This window comes from Choristoneura fumiferana, chromosome Z, assembly GCF_025370935.1.
Source record: "Choristoneura fumiferana chromosome Z, NRCan_CFum_1, whole genome shotgun sequence".
NCBI lineage: Eukaryota > Metazoa > Arthropoda > Insecta > Lepidoptera > Tortricidae > Choristoneura > Choristoneura fumiferana.
The window spans coordinates 38,865,279-38,877,331 of record NC_133472.1 but is presented as its reverse complement, the minus strand read 5'-3'; the positions used below and the strand labels follow the sequence as shown (position 1 = coordinate 38,877,331).

At 37.0% G+C, this 12,053-nt stretch overlaps 1 protein-coding gene and 1 long non-coding RNA gene across 3 annotated transcripts in view; one reads left to right on the top strand and one right to left on the bottom strand.

Annotated features, from left to right (window-relative positions):
• The window catches only part of Ddr (discoidin domain-containing receptor 2), a 67,946-nt gene that overhangs the window by 36,169 nt on the left and 19,724 nt on the right, over positions 1-12,053 (bottom strand). The window lies entirely within an intron of this gene.
• LOC141439951 (uncharacterized) lies at positions 8,013-9,742 on the top strand. Its single transcript, XR_012452654.1, has 2 exons — positions 8,013-8,444; positions 8,967-9,742. It is a non-coding gene; the product is annotated as an uncharacterized lncRNA (long non-coding RNA).

Here is a 12,053-nt window from a genome sequence, read left to right as displayed (position 1 = left end):
GAGACCAGCGCTGGGAATCGAGCCCAGGTCCTCAGCAATCCGTGCTGCGTGCTATAACCCCTACACCACCGCTGGACAGGAATCTAGACACGAATTTTTCCTATGCATACATATCTCAGGTTGCTTATTTCTACTACCCTACTTATGCAGCAGCACTAGCGACATCTATGTTCCGCTCTCATCGAGAGACGTCACACTCTTTCGGAACCAACCGCTCACCCAGACAAGAGATGTCGCTACTAAGCAATCAAATTATGATTGGTATTTTGGAGTTTTTTGGTAAATGTGATCACGAGGGTAAACGTGTTAGGTAAGACGGCCACAGGCTCACCACCACCAACGGCGTTAGTAGCAGTCTTAGTAGTAACATTATCGAGTAACTTGTCTAAGAGAATATAATAACTGCGTGTCAATGATACTCGTAGTAGTGAGGAAATACTAAGTGATGGAACACTGCCAATGTTTTTGGCTTTGTTCGTACATCTACTACCTATAGAGAATAATATAAATAGTTTGTTTGAGTAGATTCCTGAGGTAGTAGAACGGCGCGGGAGGGCTGACATGTGACGTAACGTAAACGTCACTCTATATATGAGATGTATAGTAATGAAAACATCTTAAGCGATATTTGCAAGTGTGTGTGAATGAGCATTACAATAAACACAATTTCAAAATGTAATACTGAATTATATACACGATCATGTCTTGGATACAGATACCAGCTAAAAGCGTGTATGTATTAGTATATAGGTGTACCTACACACAATAAATATAAATCGTTCATCGCTGTTGATATTTGATAACTGGCTAGACACACACGATAGTAGAAACCGAAAATGGCGTTAGATTAAACAATACAACTGTCAGCTTGTGTTTAGCAAAAATAAGCTTTAATGCTTTAATTTTCGTGGGTAACTGTGTCCTTTACAGGCTCATACAGTGTAAGAAAAATTGGCTTTCCTATTCTATCTCGCCCCAACATTAGCGCATTATATAGCTCCTTCTTTTTCATTGCCGATCTGTTACTAAATACTTAATCTATGGTGGCTATATCATACAGTATGTAAAGGTCGACAACCCTACATGGAGCTGTCGACAGATTTCCGTCGAGTGCGAGCGACTGACTCGAGTGAGGTTTGATATGAGTGCACACTTACAACTTACAAGGTATAGTATATGTAAGTACAAGACATTTTTTATAACTTCATCTTATTAAAAGCTTGTGGATCAAAAAGTTAGGATAGTTTTTGGCGGAGACATCTCATGGTCACACAGGGGACACTGTATATCTCACTATATGTGCATCACTGTATGTCTGCAAAAGCCGTATGATTTGGAAAATATTCTAAAAGCTATTACGTACTCAGCGTCTCATTTCAGTACAAAACACAGTGTGAAATGAAGACTGAATAATTGGTAATAATTGTAACCAAGTACTGTCGTAAATTATCAACAAATAGCGATAGTGAGCAACGGCAAGACCCTGCCGTCTGTAGCGTCAATTATATTGCATAATTATTATTGAAATATGTCCTTTACACAGTAATAATTAAAGATTATATTTACTCTCGCGATATGAAGGTGTTGGATAGAACATAACTGGTACCGCTGACAAATAAATGATACAAAAATGAATAATTCCGTGCTACAATAATAAATAAAGCTGTAAATAATAGTTCGTAATGCCTCAGAGCGCAGTTAATTTCGCAAAGCTCATTTTAAAAATATTATATTCATAAATCGTCAACTCTGAAGTCAGTAAAACAATAATAGGTTCTCTCAAGTTTTAATTCGGCTAAAGTCGCTCCAATCCGTTCTTGAAATGCTTAGAGTAGCCACTTAAAGCGACTTATTTACATAACGGACTGGGCGTCCAATTTTATTAGATACTTGCCCTTATTAGGCAACCCTTTGGACTGTAGGAACATTGGATTCAAATATTAATTTTAGATACGAGTGACCCGGGCACTCGCTGCGTATAAATTTATTAACAAAGGTTGCTACTGGGAATTCTAGTCAAGCCCGACTGCTAACCGTAATATATTCGTTATTTAGTAATGGCATAGCTGGCGTGGTAACTGTTAGATTTAACAAGTACGGCGCTTAGTTCGACCAAGTGTAGCTGTTGTAAATTACAGGTAAGACCACTTTTCAAAGATGGAGCTCTGTCACGGGAAGGATATGTTTTTTTTATTGTCTTCTTTTACTTTGTCAGAATATAGTTAGTGAATGATAAAGTTGAAGCTATTTGTACGCACTGACTCCTGTTGCAAAGGATTTCCTAGTTAAAAGCGGAGTGAAACAAGATCTTATCTTGTCATTAAATAGAGCTCATTTTAAAATCGCGGGTCTTTATTTCAAATGATATTGAGTATGAACAAAACAAACGGGAGTAAAAGCCCGGCTTTGTACTGGAGAATGAGATCTGCTATCTCATAGGGACGACACTTAGCTTTATAGGTATCTGCCTTTTAAGTTAAAAACGGCAAATTAAAATACATATTTTGCATTGCAGCTTTGCTAAGGATGTGAATTCGTTTCTATTTTGCACGCATTTTATTAATGTAAAGTTTTTTTTATAGCTTTTCTTAGTTTGGGGTCTCAAATAAAATTTAATTAATTCATCAAGTATTAAGTATAAAGGTAGGAAACGTTATACTACCTACGTAAATAACTGAACTGATTGTCATAAAATTTTACACGCATCATATCAGAACATCAGAATAAATAATAGGATACTTTTTATCCTGAAAAAAAACGGGTTGTTCCCGAGGGCGCGCGTTAAACTAATTCTCCGCAGACAAAGTCGCGAGCAACAGCTAGTTTTAAAATAAAGTGAAATTTAACATCGTGAACTAACAATAAAAAGTCAGAGCTCATCATTTTTGTTTACATCAATTAAAACGACGGGCCAAAGCGCACGTGTAAATGGAGCCCAGCGTAGAGCAATTCGCATAGCTTTCGCATTAGCGCAAGATGTTATTGTAATAAATGCAGAGCAAATTAATGTTAGTTACAAGTTGACAGGCAAATTTCTCACGGCATTCCCGGTGGGGCCTTATTAGTCAATTACGAAAAGGTTCTCGCGTGCGGTAGGTACGCATACATACGTGTTATTCGTATTCATACATGATATGTGTTTGTGTGTGGCGCGTCATTTAATTAGTTGCCACGGTTTGATAACTTCTGACTGTCGCCAATAGGAATGTTGATGCAAGTAACGAGCGTCGGCGAGCTCGGCTCGAGTTTGAACGGCCGGTTTGAGACGCTTCGGTCCGTGCAAATCACAAATACATAAAGCTGTGTGACTCCACTCCGAAAGAGAGCGCAGCCCTTTGTTAGCTTTCTGTTGTTCTCAAGTTAGATTAAAGTGAAGTTTTCGTTTACAGACACAAGGTCGTATTTACCGATTAAGATATATCTTCACAAAACACTTTTGTTTACAGTTTATCGCGCGGACGGAAATTTCAAAGAAATGAATGCGATTTTTTTATATTTACATATATCGTTTTGCGCCGTGTGTTCGTTCGGCTATTTAATTAATTTGGCAATAGTAAAAAGGCCTAAACGTAACTTAATTTATTTAGGTAGCTATCTGCACCCCGCCGCGCGCCTTTCCCTTGACCCCTCGCGTTAATGTACAATGGCGATCAATCATTCTATTCAAGTACGGTGCGATGCACGCCTATGGACGAAAATTTAATTTAAAACTGTTGCACAACCACACGAAGCTATTACAGATATAAATGGGAGCATACGGCGTGAAATACCATACAATTATCACTCCCGCTATCATAACACAAACAAAACTTGTGGAGAACGGGCCGGAGTAGGCGCGTTTGCTTGCCCTTCCTTCACAGACACCTTTTATCTTTCTCTTCGCGCTGTGTTTATTTTTAACTAGGGCTCTTGGTAGTAGTTTTAGCTTAATTCACCGCAGATTTGACAAGAATTGAGCATAATATAGATATAACCTGGTACTATATAGATAGCTCAAACGTCTTCTTGCGTTACAAACGGAACTACATATGCATTCCCCGTGATTATTATTCGCCATTATGATAATACAGAAACGTAGCAAGTTGGCGTTGGCATCGATCAAAATAGTGCATATTCAATGAACGGAATATTTTATAAACTAAGGCTATGCGAGCCGTGCTTATTCTTTTGTTGGCCCGAGCTCGGAAAAGTAATAAAGTAATCAATCAGCGATCGTACAGTGGCTCCTCGGCCTATGCCGTCGCATTACAAAATGACAAAATGTCTTCATTTTTCTAGCGGAATGGGACTCCATTGTGGCCCTTACGGCGTGTGCCCCTCGAGCGAACAAAAGACAATCGTCTATAGGTCAAATGCAAATAGAATTCGCTTGTTGCGTGTCTCGTTAATTCAAGCGGAGGTCTCTTGTTGCGCAGCGCTTGAGAACAAATTGCAAACGTCATAAAGCCAGTTTTGAATATTAATAAACAGGAATAAACGATCACGGTTTACGCGGCCGTTTTGCTTAACAGCGGTTCGCAAAGTGCGCATGCTTCTGACGTCTCTCCGATTGAAATATAATTATTTCAGGACCGAATTTACCGCCTAATACTTATTTAAGAAACCGTTGGTAAAGCAACATTCGTGTAATTTGTTCGAGCGAAAAATAAATGTCGAGTGGGGAAAGTTTCAGAAGCTTTGAGCTTGTGCGTGCTTATGCTCTTGCGTGACATGTAGTCGTCTAATGAATAATAAACAGCAGTGGCGACTCGCTACTCATTCATATCCATCCACGAAAGGCATACATATTATTTTTACATAAAACGATTGAGTGTCAACTTAAACCGCTTACAATATTGGCTTAGCCGCGTATAAATTTCAGTGTAACGTCGGAGTGGCGAGCGCGCCGGTTACCTAGATACCGGAGCTACTCATTACACACTCTACACGAAGTCGCAGGGTTTTTTCTCTGACAAAAACACTTCGCGTGATGCCGTTGGAACTATTATTTTAATTACTTCCATTGTACAAGGAGTCGTTAGCATATTGTTTTCTATTTTTCCCCCTTTTCATTTTACAGGTTCAGTAGTTTTGACGACAAACGTGTATCCATATTTCGATAGCGATAACCTTATTAACCTTAATTACTTTTCAAACTGTTCTATGTACAGATGTCACTGTTGGACTGTAGAGGGGTAGGTATAATTACATGTTCCATGTTGAAAGATCGATAAAAACAGGCCAAGAACTCACTGAACAATAGCATGTTGTGCTACTTAGGAGGCTTTTGTGCCAATGCCATAAAGTCTAATTCAAACGATAAAATAATGGGACTGTTCAATGTCGCGATAGTCGTAATGCCTGCTGGCATTTAATTGTAATTTAGGCAATTATGTTTAATTTTGAAAGGACGTAAATATTCTTCGATTATTGATTGCACGGATAGGGTTTGGTGAGCTGAGTTCGGGCAAGTTTGTTTTACATTTTAGGTAGATATACTATAAATTAGTTGAAAGAATGAATCTTAACAGAATTTCAACGTACACGTCTGCATTAATATCTGCCACAGGGCAGCGTGCAAAAATATCTGATACGTCCTACTGACCCTAGAAATATCATATCAGATATTTATGAAAGCTTTGTCGTGACAGATATTGGTGTGGGCGACTGTATCTACAGACTCCTGGGATGAATTTCTCATATCCAGACATTTCGATTTTCGACTGTGCTAGTATCATATATGTATATGTACGTATATGGCATAATATGTATATCTCATTGCCTTTCTATTACTCCACAAGTCCACACTCGTCCAGACACACTAAAACACATATAATGAATACGTTAGTCGAAGAACTAGATTCTATCGCTCTTATACTAACGTAATTAAAAGTTTATGACCGCCTTTGGTGGCCGATACGTACCTAAAAGTATATTTGTCTTTGGTCAAGATAGAGAGAGACCAATGACCGCCGTTTTACTGCAAGAAATCAGTGACTACGTATTGTGACGCTTTTTAGGGTTCCGTAGCCAAAATGGCAAAAAGGGAACACTTATAGTTTCGCCATGTCTGTCTGTCTGTCTGTCTGTCCGTCCGCGGCTTTGCTCAGGGACTATCAATGCTAGAAAGCTGTAATTTTGCACGAATATATATCTAAACTATGCCGACAAAATGGTATAATAAAAAAAAAATTAAAAAAATTTTTTAGAGTACCTCCCATAGACGTTAAGTGGGGATGATTTTTTTTTCTCATCCAATCTTGTAGTGTGGGGTATCGTTTGGATAGGTCTTTTAAGTTTAAAACCATTAGGGGGTTGCTAAAACGATTTTTCGATTCAGTGATTTGTTTGCAAAATATTCAACTTTAAAGTGCAAAATTTCATTAAAATCGAGCCCCCCCCCCCTCTAAAATCTAAACCGGTGGGTGGAAAAATTTGAAAAATTCAGGATGGTAGCAAGTATATCAAACTTACAAGGAAAACTATAACGGTTAAGTTTTCTAGAGAATTATTAGTAGTTTAAGAGTAAATAGCAGCCTAAGATATAAAATATAACTAAACTTGGAATATTTCGTACAAAATACAAAATCCTTTGAAAAATATTACTTTTTTTTGTAATGGCTACGGAACCCTATTTCGGGCGTGTCCGATACGCTCTTGGCCGGTTTTGTTTATAAATCTCGCGAACTTTGGATGTTGGATTAATAAGACTAAGTAAAAAGAGCAACAATTTTCTTATTAAAATGTTTTCCTTGCCAAGTTAAGGTCTCTACCCACTACGCCGTATATGAACGCAATAAGGAACGTGTCAAGAAAAAATATATTACCGTCGCCGTCGCGTGCCACGCACGGAGCGTCAAAAACGGTGCCGATACGCTTCATGGGTTGACACGCCGTTGACATGTTGTAGTCCGTGTCTCGATACATTCCGTGCCTGATACATTCCTATTACGGCCATGGTATGATAAGGTGTAGTGAGTGGAGACCTAGAGTTAGAATCAGTATGAGGCGACATATATGCAGTCAAAAAGTCAGTTGTGTCTTCTACAGCACTCGAGTTATCCACATTACTGTAGTCTACGATTTCCATGTTTTTAGGGTTCCGTAACACAAAAGAAAAAACACAACCCTTTTAGAATCACTTTGTTGTCTTTCTGTCTGTCAATTTCCTACAACCCTTTATCTGAAGACCGCGTGAAGGCATCAGCAAGCAAACGCAACCATTGACTTTCTCACAAAAAAAAATTTTTTTTTTACTAAAAATGGAACCGATTTCAAAAACCTTGAAAATATTTTACTACTAGTTTGAAGTCGGTGCCTCAGCACGAGCCAGCAGGAGTGGAACTATAGTCGTCAACCTCATCTACATACTATATATTGGCCTTCAATCACTCCTGCTGGCTCGTGGTGAGGCACCGACTTCAAACTAGTAGAATTTTTTTAAGGTTTTTGAAGTCTGTTCCATTATTAGTTAAAAAAATATCTTTTCATAGTTTTTAAAGATTTCTAGCCAAAATGCATCTCACAACGATTCCATTAAGCTCAAACACAGCATAGTTATATCATTTAATTACAGAGTACCGGTACCTAAGGTCTTCTTTATCAGGGTCCAGTTCACCAAATGATACTTTCTGAATGTAAATACTTGACTTGATGTTAAGAATGCCAAAATCGCTATAGGTGTGCTTTAAAAATTCGAGGGTTGCCCTCGACTTCTCTAAGATCCCATCATCAGATCCTGACTTGGTGTCAATGGGACCAACTCGGAAGAATATCCTTTACAAGTAAAAAAGCATTATGAAATTCCGCCCACAATTGGCGGAGTTATCGCATACCAAACATACACTAAATATATTTTTCTTCGATAGTCGACGTCTTAAAAATGGCGTAAAACTGCAGCTCTTTTATTTTATTTCCTCTTATTAATTAGAAATATTTTTTAAGTGGTCGATATGACGTTTGTGAGATTGAAATGGCAGAACCGTTGAGGGCTCAGTACTTAGTAGAAACAGTAAAAAAAAAAGCAATCAACTGTCACTGCTGTCACTGTCAAGTAGAATCTAACCTAAAACCGTTTTATTTACTTTGCGATTTGGTGCCATCAATGTGTTTTTTGGATAATTTTTAAAGACCTCTCAGTACTTTAAAATTTGCCGCATTTCTCCACGACCTTTGCATGATAATTGGACCACGATTGTATAGTTTCGACGACTATTTCGGCTCTGCTTCTTCGACAACGCTATCTTGTATTCTCAACGACACTAGGCTTGACTTTTGGACCATATTTTCTATTTTAGCGGCTTCACCTTTCAATACGAAATGAGTGAATTTGTGCGAGCAGATACAAGGAACTTGCCACACATGGCTATGAGTCTAGAATATTTTGACACCAGTGATAAGTATACAATGTTGCCGAAATCAGAGGAGATAAAGCACTCTTGTCCGTAGCGGTAAAATGGATGAACGTAAGTACAAAATTATATCAATACAGTTTCTTGTCTATTTTTTACATTACATTTTAGGGCATCAAAAGTTGAATATGTTGCCGGACCAAAGTTGTACGAGAGCACAGAATAACAAAAACATATTACCTATATTGTGACCATTTACTTAGATATCAACTGACAATGTGATTGATGCGACAGGTGATGTTGTTCAGCATTGGCTGGTAAATATTATGATAGAGTAAAATTTCTGTGGTTAGTGAAACATTATATTATAATTAGCTGTTGCCCCGCGACTCTGTCTACGAAGGATTCGCTTATCGCTTTCCCGCGAGTACTCTGTATTTTTTCGGGATAAAACTGTGAGATAAAAAGTAGCCTATGTTCTTCCTCGGGACTCCAACTACCTCCATAATGAATTTCGGCTAAATCAGTTCAGCGGTTAAAGCATGAAAAGTTAACAGTCAGACAGACAGAGTTCCTTTCACGTTTATAATATTAAATATAAGTAAGGATTTATAATAATTTTGATCTTTTTTTCAGGTGGATGTAAACACATGTTGGTGTTTTTATTTTGGTTGCAAAAAAAAGCCAGTGAAGGAGCATAACCTGTTTTTTCCAAGGACATGCATTTTTCCATAAAAAAGAGGCATAGAAGTATCACGGAACTCCTCAATGGTTAATGGAAGAGAATAGAATAGACCTTAGATTTAGCACGGAAATGTAATTTTGAACATGATGATATCTTAATACAGAAATGTATTTTTAGTTGACAATGCAAGTACAGTCGAGAAAAAGTACAGTCAGCAAAATTTTTTTCTTAAAAATATAATTTTTGGTTTTTATTTGTGTAAGTTTTTATTTTTCCTCACAATACTTTTTGTTGACTATACTTGTCTTGCATTGTCATCTAATCTGTAATCAGTATAAGTACTGCTGTGATAGGCTAACGGTACTTTAAATTTGTATTCTCATTTTGGTTTATAAACATAATACATACATACTCATACATTGCAAGTCGAATAAAATCTTGTAAAATATGTTTCTTTTCACTTATGATTCACATCATCAAAAATAACGAAAAAATGTGCAGAATTTGTAACCTTGCTTACAGAGATTTTGATCAGGTTCGATTCCCAATCATGTATGTATTAGAGTCAGACAAAATAAAACAGTTGAATACCATATATCCATACTAATATTATAAATGCGAAAGTGTGTGTGTTAGTATGTTTCTCCGTCTTTCACGTCGCAACGGAGCAACAGATCGACGTGATTTTTGGCATAGAGATTGTTTATGGGCCACAGAGTGACATAGGCTACCTTTTATCCCGGAAAAATAAACAGTTCCCGAGATAACAGCGCGCGATAACCGAATTCCACGCGGGCGAAGCCGCAGGCAAAAGATAGTATATATACACACATCCAGTTCAACTGGTAGAACAAACGATACAATCTAGGGTCACTGTCACATTAATGTTAATCACACATGTTAATCTTCAAACTTTAATCTATTTAAAAAATTCAACAGTGTTCGACGGTGGGGAAAAATATTTGCTTGGACATCACATACAGCTATGTTCTCCAAAAATGTGCTAGGGATGACTCCTAAAATTTTCAATAAGCTACCAAAAACTGTAACAGAGAAGGAAGTATTACCTAGTTTCAAAAAAGCATTAAAAGATTTTTTAACCGACAAGGCATATTATTCAGTTAACGAGTATCTACTAGATAATATAGACTAGATATTGTTTTCAAAATGTTCCACTGACCTTATCTTATCTTATCTACAAAATGATTTATATAACATTAATGTAATATTGATTGCAATTTAATTATTTCCTATTTTTTTTTATTGTATAATTATTTAAATTCATAACTTAAAAATTTGTATGCTGAAAGGCAAGACATGAAGGACAGGACATCAAATTATTGTACATCTATATATTCAATTTAATAATTGTATATAGGAACTCATGTTTGACAAATAAATTATCTTTATCTTTATCTTTATCTTTATCAAATCACGCATTTCACATGTATCCTCAAGCTCGCTATGACTTTAGATTGAATCACCCCCTTTTAGTAGCCACATAAAGCCACTTCATTCTGTAAATGATTTAGCAGAAACTCTTCCTTCAATACACTGAAATAAAGAATATAAACCCATTTGTGCAACATGCAATTAAATATTTTAATGTATTGCATGACTCTTACTGAGACCATGTCCTTTTTATTGTTTTGGTAAAAAAACACGATATCTCTTCCTTCTGTTATGTTCTCCTTTGCTGTGTTTGATGTTGAAGGGCTAGAGGGTTCGTATAATGATGTTGTTGATGAGCAACTTGCAGTGGAAGATGAAGCTGACTTGCACCAAGTCGCTTGTAAAGACTAGGATGCATAAATACGCCGAATTCGGAAAATCTCGTCTGTATTTCGTAAACGAAAGTACAAAGCATTGGAGAACATTTATGTAATGCTCCATTTCAACTCGAATACTATCGGAGTCGTCTGAATCCATTGTAGGGATACTGTGATTCGAATTTACTCATAAGGCAGTCCAAATGTCAAGCCAAGGGTGGCCGAGAATGCAAGATAACGTTGTCTAAGAAACAGAGCCAAAATAGTCGTTGAAAATATCCAATCGTGGTCAAATTATCGTACAAAGGTCGTGGAGAGATGTGGCAAATTCAAAAGTCCAGAGTGGGCTGAGGTCGTAAAAAATTATCCAAACAAAAAACACACTGATCGCACCAAATCGCAAAGCAAATAAATGGTTTTAGGTTAGATTATACTTGACAGTGACAGCAGTGACAGTTGACTTCGTTTTTTTTTTAATGTTTCTACTAAGTACTGAGCCCTCAACGGGTCTGCCATTTCAATCTCACAAACGTCATATCGACCACTTAAAAAAGATTTCTAATTAATAACAGGAAATAAAAATAAAAGAGCTGCAGTTCCTCGATTATTAAGACGTCGACTACCGAAGAAAAATATATTTAGCACTTCTTCAAAAAACTTTACTTAGCCAATTGGCGGAGTTATCGCATACCAAACATACACTCGAATTGAGAACCTCCTCCTTTTTTGAAGTCGGTTAAAAAATGGCGTAAAACGCTACGAGGTGGAGCGCTAGTCTAGTGTGAACTTAATGCCAGCCGTACCTTTAACCAGCGACAGCTACCCTACCCTAATACTCTAGTCCTTAGTAGATTTAACATCATTATTCAGTCAATCGTTTCAGAAGCGACATTATACGAACAAAGAAAGCAATCATAAACAGATTACTCTCATTATTCAATCAATCGGAACTTCGTAAGGCCTTATCGGCCTACGCGTTATACGCAGTTCTATATTAATTAATTATATTTTACGTTTCCGGGATACCATAAGTACTTTGTATCCTTTTGGTCTACTGGTACAAGTTTGGTCTACTTGTAGTAATATTAAAAACGATAAAATTGTGTACAAAATATAATATTAATTATGATTTTCTTATCTGCCTACTTTTTTCAACCGCACTCGCAGAGGGCCAAGATACAGGCTTAGCCTAGTTTGGCCTCTGACTGATTACTAAGTTGTATATACTGTTATCTCTTTTGGTCAAATAAATTATTTTGTATTTGTATT